Source organism: Callorhinus ursinus, unplaced genomic scaffold (assembly GCF_003265705.2).
Source record: "Callorhinus ursinus isolate GAN/ISIS: 27379988/994484 unplaced genomic scaffold, GSC_fseal_2.0 scaffold5, whole genome shotgun sequence".
NCBI classification, from domain to species: domain Eukaryota; kingdom Metazoa; phylum Chordata; class Mammalia; order Carnivora; family Otariidae; genus Callorhinus; species Callorhinus ursinus.
In genome coordinates, this window is record NW_027397067.1 from 38,098,978 (window position 1) to 38,105,402 (window position 6,425).

At 36.9% G+C, this 6,425-nt stretch overlaps 1 long non-coding RNA gene across 3 annotated transcripts in view; it reads left to right on the plus strand.

Moving 5' to 3' along the window:
* The first annotated feature begins 316 nt into the window (after positions 1–316).
* The window catches only part of LOC112823671 (uncharacterized), a 123,947-nt gene continuing 117,838 nt past the window's right edge, over positions 317–6,425 (plus strand). For all 3 annotated transcript variants that reach the window (XR_012378252.1, XR_003208090.2, XR_012378253.1), the window contains exon 1: positions 317–450. This is a non-coding gene — a long non-coding RNA (uncharacterized lncRNA). The remainder of the gene's footprint in view (positions 451–6,425) is intronic.

The window sequence follows — 6,425 nt, forward strand, 5'->3', positions numbered from 1 at the left end:
AAAGGATCTTGCTGGTAATGGAAAAATATTAAAGGGTTTCAAAGAAAGAGCTGCAGAATGAGATTTGGGATATAGGTTATCAGGGGGAGAAAATATAGTAAAGCCTTTGGTTCTAGCCACATTTCCTAGATGAACTCATTAGTTTAATTTATAAAATACAAGTTTTGTTTTGTTTTGTTTTGTTTTCCAGTGGGGTTTTATTTTTTATTTCCCAGTAGGGTTTTAACCAACAGTTTAGAACTGAGGACTAAACCCATCTCTCAGTAATACTCGAACTACCAAGTGCCCTTTCTAATTGTATTCATTCTTTCTTTTCAGTTTCTACTGCCATTGCTTAGTTGAGGTTTCTCTTACTACTGCATTGCAACAGCTTTATAACCTTCCACTCCCAGCCTGCAAGACCTTCAACTGTAAGCTCCAGCCTAACCGCTAAAATTCTCTGCCATAATGGTAACACTGACCTCATGGCAGGCACAGTTTTGGTGTTAACTGTTGTCCATCTCCCCATATCTAGTATTTAGTAGGTCCTGCCATCAGTGGGCACATATATTTCCAGAGTCTTATCTCTTCATAACCCACTATAGTAGCAGCTATGTTTCACAGACAGTTAAAAATACCGCAGGGAAGTCCAGTGTTCTCCAGGCAAGGGACTACTTGTCCTTCCAGTCAACCAGCTGTCCTGATGGTAAAAATCATTGCTTTATTCAGTGGGGACCTCTCCAATTGGAACACATCATAGTTTATTGTTTTTGGTTTTGTGTTTTTGTGCCTTGACAAAATTTCCTAGGAATCATAGTATGCAGATAATTAGGTCTTTCATTTCTTGCTCATATTCTAATACTGATTGGGTACAAATCTTATATATATTTCATTCTCATTCTTTTTTTTCCTATTTGATTTGCAAAATGTTGTTTAGAATTTGTGTTCATAGGGATATCAGCCTGTTTGTTTATTTGTTTTTGTAATGTCTTTGTCTCATTTTGGAATCAGAGTAATGCTGACCTCACAGAATGAGTTGGGATGCTTCCCATATTCTGGAAGAGGTATATAGAATTGATATTATTCTTGTTTTCTTAAATGTTTGGTAAAATTTGCCAGTGTGGCCTTTAGGGCCTGGAAGTTTCTTTGTGGGAAAGTGATCTGTAAAGTCAGCTATTAGCACTTTGTGTCTTCTTTTCCTGATCACTCTGGCTAGAATTTTAAATTGTATTTATCTTGAAGAATCAGCTTTTGATTTTTCTCTGTTATTTTTGTTTTTTCTTTCATTGATTCCTGCTCTAATTTTCATTCTTTCCTCCTACTTACTTTGGATTTAATTTGTTTTTTTTTAATAGACATTAATTTTTAGAGCATTTTTAGGTTACAGAAAAATAATTGAGCAGAAGGTATGTACATTTCCCCCCTAGTTTCTTAAGGTGGAAGTACAAAGACATTAAGAACCTTCTACTTTTCTAATACAGGCTTCAGAATACAGCTGTAGGTTGTATCATGCAGATGGTGCAAAAATTAGATGAGAAAATCCTTCCCAGAAATTATTTGCATAATACTGTTACTTATTTCTAAGCCATTTGGTTGGATTATATATGTTTACTGTCATGATTTTTTTATCATTACAAAGAATCAACAGAAATAGTAAAATGGGTTTTATGACAAAGCCTGGCAGGGACAGAATTTCCTTCCCGCTCATCTTCTCTCAGATGCATTCAAATTAAACATTCCTATATTTACAGATAGATTGCTTTGATGGGACTAGTGTGATCAGTAGATTTTCTTTTAAACTATTTTTACTGATAGAGGATATAAAACCAAGAGAAAACTGAGCCTAAGATGAAAATTAAGGAAGCTGTACATCCCACTATCTTATTGAATATTTCTCCATTTTTTTAAAAATGAGAATTTGTAAAGAAAATTGCCTTTCTTTTCTACCTCAAGAGAGCACATTTCTCCCCAAAGACCTAGAAGTGGCCAGGCATGAGTCTGTGCTTGCAGTGGTGTGCCTAAATAGAAGGAAAGGGACAAAAGATAAAGAGAAAATAAAATAGTTCACGACTGTTTCCTTTGACTGAAGAAAATTTAATGCACTCTATGAGGTAGTATATAGATGGAATCAAATGACTTGGGGAAAAGGGGTGTGTGTGTGTGTGTGTGTGTGTGTGTGTGTGTGTGTGTGTCATGTGGTGTGTTTGCATACCCAATACCTGACACTTAACAATCAGCAAATATTTTAGTGGCAACTAGCAGAGTTCTTTTTGCTTTAGTATCAGCACACCACATCTAATAACCTGCCTTGTGGTCTGTTGGCTAGCTCCCGGCCCTCTTCTATGGAGCCAGCAAGAGTTTTCTTGGAGCAAATCTCTCCTTGCTTATTTCAGAATGTTCCCCTCCCTTTTTGAAGCGTAGGCCTCCAATTAGAAAAGAAAAAAATGTAAGCCTTGCTAAATGTATCATTGTAAATACAATAGAGTCTTTAGTAAAGCTCTGTGTTCTGAATTTTGATAAAACAAATTGTGTAATGCAGTGTAAGCAATAATTTTTAATAGGTTTGGAAAAAATAGTATAAACAATGACATAAACACTTAAATGTATGTTGTTTTTTTTTGTGGGGGTCATTACTTTTTCTATACTAAAATGTTCCAAAATATTTCAAGAAATAATCACATTGAATTTTGTCAACAATTTTTCTTAGCAATTAACCTTTTCACTTATTCACAACCACATGTCAAGTATTTTTATCAATAATATTTATTTCAGTATTATTTGCATTATCTTTTCATCCTATCCTTAGCTGGACAGCTTTTGAAATCTCTTACAAGCAAGCTCTGTTTTCCTTCAGTAATTAAGCAGACATTTACTATGTTATTTTCTGACTGACTCCCCTGAAATAGCAAATATCTGTTATCTGATCTTGGAAGAGACTCATTTCTTCTCCCTTAACATCAGCATTGTCTGCAAGCATAGCAAAATCAGCCCTGTTTTTTCATTGTTCTATTTAATGGAAAAGTCTATTTTATAGAATAAAAGTGACCATGGCAACATGCAGTTGCAAAAGCAATGCCCAGGAGGTGGCAGCAATTTTCAGCATTTCAGTCCATTTCCTCTCATTAAACTATACCTTATATCTAACCCTTTTACTGAAGTTTAACTAGCTCAGCGATTCAGTATTTTCTTAATGTACCTCTTACCACCCGCCACTTCCCATTTTTCCCTTCCCCTTTCCTTTCTTTGTTACTCTGGACCGAGAAACCCCTAGGGTGTCTGTGCAGGGTGCGCGCCCGTCTCGTCAGCCTATGAGTAGCTCCCACTCCAAGTGCTCATCTAAGAACTTGCCAGAGCTTTCACCTATTTGTAGTCTCTCTTTTACTTCAATCTGCCAGCCCTGTGACAAATGGTTTTGGGTTTTAGTATATTGAGTGACCATCATTCTTTTCACAGGGAAAATTAAAGCAATGCTATGTTTATTTCTTGACTACTGACTGCTGTTTTTCCTCAGAATAGCTAATAATTTCTAAATAAATTTTATTGATTATGTCTTTATCTTTTGTCACACAACCCACTCTTAATATTTTTAACGTTATAAATATATATCAAACACCTAATATTTTTCTGATGTGTGTGTGTGTGTGTGTATAGGTAAATAATGTGAAAATAGAAAATATGTATATTGGTCTCTACTCTGAGTTCCTGGCATAGAGTTCCTAAAACCCTTATAACTTCCTAAGTGATGAGAACACTAGGAGCATCTTCTCTTCTAATATTTGGTATTTAATCCTGGTTCTTGACAAAGAGCTCCTAAAACTCTCGTAAGTTTCTAGGAGCACTAGGAGCATGTTTTGTTCTAATGAGGTGAATCTAGTTGGGCTCCTGGATGGAGGCTGCTCAACAGAAAGACCAAGCCATGATTAGAAGCTTGGAATTTTCAGCCTCACATCTTAGCCTTTAGAGAAAGGGAAGGGGTTGGAAATGGAATTTATAAGTGATCATGCCTATGTGAGGAAGCCTACATAAAATGCCAATAGTCTGGGATTTGGAGAGCTTGTAGGTTGTATGCATCCACATACTGGGAGGATGACACACCCCAATTGCACAGGGACAGAAACTCCTGCACTTGGGACCCTCCAGAGTTCACCCTGTGTATTTCTCCATCTAGTTGTTCATGTTGTCCTTTAATGAACTGGTAAATATAAGTAAGTATTTTCCTGAGCTCTTTGAGCTACTCTAGCAAATTAATCAAACCCAAGGAGGTGGTCCTAGGAACATCAGATTGGTAGCCCAGTCTGACAGAAGCTGTGGGTTAGTAACCTACTACTTTCAATTGGCATCTCAAGTGAGGGGCATTCTCATGGGACTAAGCCCTTAACCTGTGGGATCCTAAACTATCTCCAACTTGATAGTCTTAGAATTGAATTAAACTGTAGGATACCCAGCTGGTGTCACCGAATTGCTTGTAGTGAAAATTCAAACATCCGGGGTCAGAAGCACTGTCAATGTGGTAGTTGTATGACAGTAATGGAGAAACAGGGAGGAAGGACGGAGGTTTTCTGACAGAGATTTTTTCTAAGGACATGCTATTAACCACCTTTCTAACAAAAGGTTTTGAGAGTTCATTAAACCTTGGTGTCTTCACAAAGGAAGAGCTTCTCTTTGTTCTTTATCTACCAATAGCTCGAAAGTTCATGTGTTAAATATTTGAGTCTTTTAAGAGACAGGTAAATACCAATTATTTAGGAGCATGATTCTCCTGACCTATTACAGTTATTCTGAAACCATGCTTTTCAAATATTTTGGGGGGTTGCAGAGCCATCCTTTTTTCTAAAGGCAAGTATATTACACACACACACACACACACACACACACACACACTCCTAATACAGCAAAATGGAGCAGGAGTGCTCCTGTTGAAGGTAAAGAGGTTCACAGACTTTCTGCTGGCTTCCACTTACCCAACCCATTCCCTAAAGTAGCCTCTGAGATACCACCAGGGATCCCAGAATTCTATAGAATAGAGTTTGAAAATCACCATTTTAGAATACTCCTTAAGAGTCCTAGAGTAGGGGCACCTGGGTGGCTCAGTCAGTTAAGGGTCTGCCTTCGGCTCAGGTCATAATCCCAGGGTCCTGTATCAAGTCCCGCATTGGAGCCTGCCTCTCCCTCTGCCTGCTCCTCTCTCATTTTTGCTCTCTCTCTCTGACAAATAAATAAATAAATAAAATCTTAAAAAAAGAAGAGTCCTAGAGTAAATTTAAATTGCATAAATATCAGACAAAAATAGAGAAAAAAGTCTTATTAAACAACTCAAATGGCTTTAAGATCTAGTCATGTCAAGACAAACTATTTCCTAGCAGACAAGCATTATTCTAGTCCTCACATCTTTGTAACTCCTGGAGCAGCATCCTCTGTAAGGAGTAGGCAGTCCCAAATGTCATTTCATGATTGAGACCCAGAGTATGAGTGAGCTGCTCAGCATAAAAGAGAACTTTCATTTCCTTCAGGTCCAAAGCTCTCAACATTGGCTGCAGGTCAGCATTACCTGGCAAGCTTTTAAAAAATACACAAACATAGGCCATACTTATGTATAGTTTAATCAGACTCTGAGAATTAGGCCTGGGTAGCCCTGTTTCTAGAATCCATCCTCGGGTGATGTTTATGAGATTCCAGAGTATGGCACAAAGAACCCCTGATTTCCCTTTTTCTGTTTTCAAAAGAATAATAGTTGACCCTCCCAGGAGTTAGAGGCACAGAGCCCTGTGCAGTTGAAAATGCCCCAAAAACTTTACTAATAGCCTACTGCTGACCGAAAACCTTACTGATAACATAATAGTCAATTAACATATATTTTGTTTAAGTATTATATACTCTATTCTTACAATAAAGTAAGCTAGAGAGAAGAAACTGTTACGAAAATCACAAAGAAGAGAAAGTGTATTTACAGTCCTATACTTTATTTATTTTAAAAAAATCTGTGAATAAGTAGGGCCTGCATAATTCAACCCATGTTGTTCAACGGTAACTATATCTCTAGTTGAACTTCTGACCTTTCAACTCCCCAAAGTTGAACTGTTTTCCTCTGGCCATTTGCGTGAGGAGATAGACCCACAGCCTGTCGGGCATTATGCCACACCTAAAATGAATTAACTCCTCGAAAGTAAAAACATGGATGTCAAAAATAAAAATTATTTGCCAAAGCCATGCACATTATACTTCTTTAAGCTGTAGGGATTGTTGTCTCAAAAATGCAGCCTTAGTGTTAAAATAGAGAAAAAAAATTATATTCTAGTAGTTAAATATGTTTTGTAATATACTTGATTTAAGGGGGAAAATTTAATTATAAAATTCTATAATTGTTTGTTTACTGTGTAGGCTTTTAAAATTTTCCTCTGTGTAAAATCTCAGTACCTTGTTTTCCTTGTTCTGTCCTAACCCTTCCT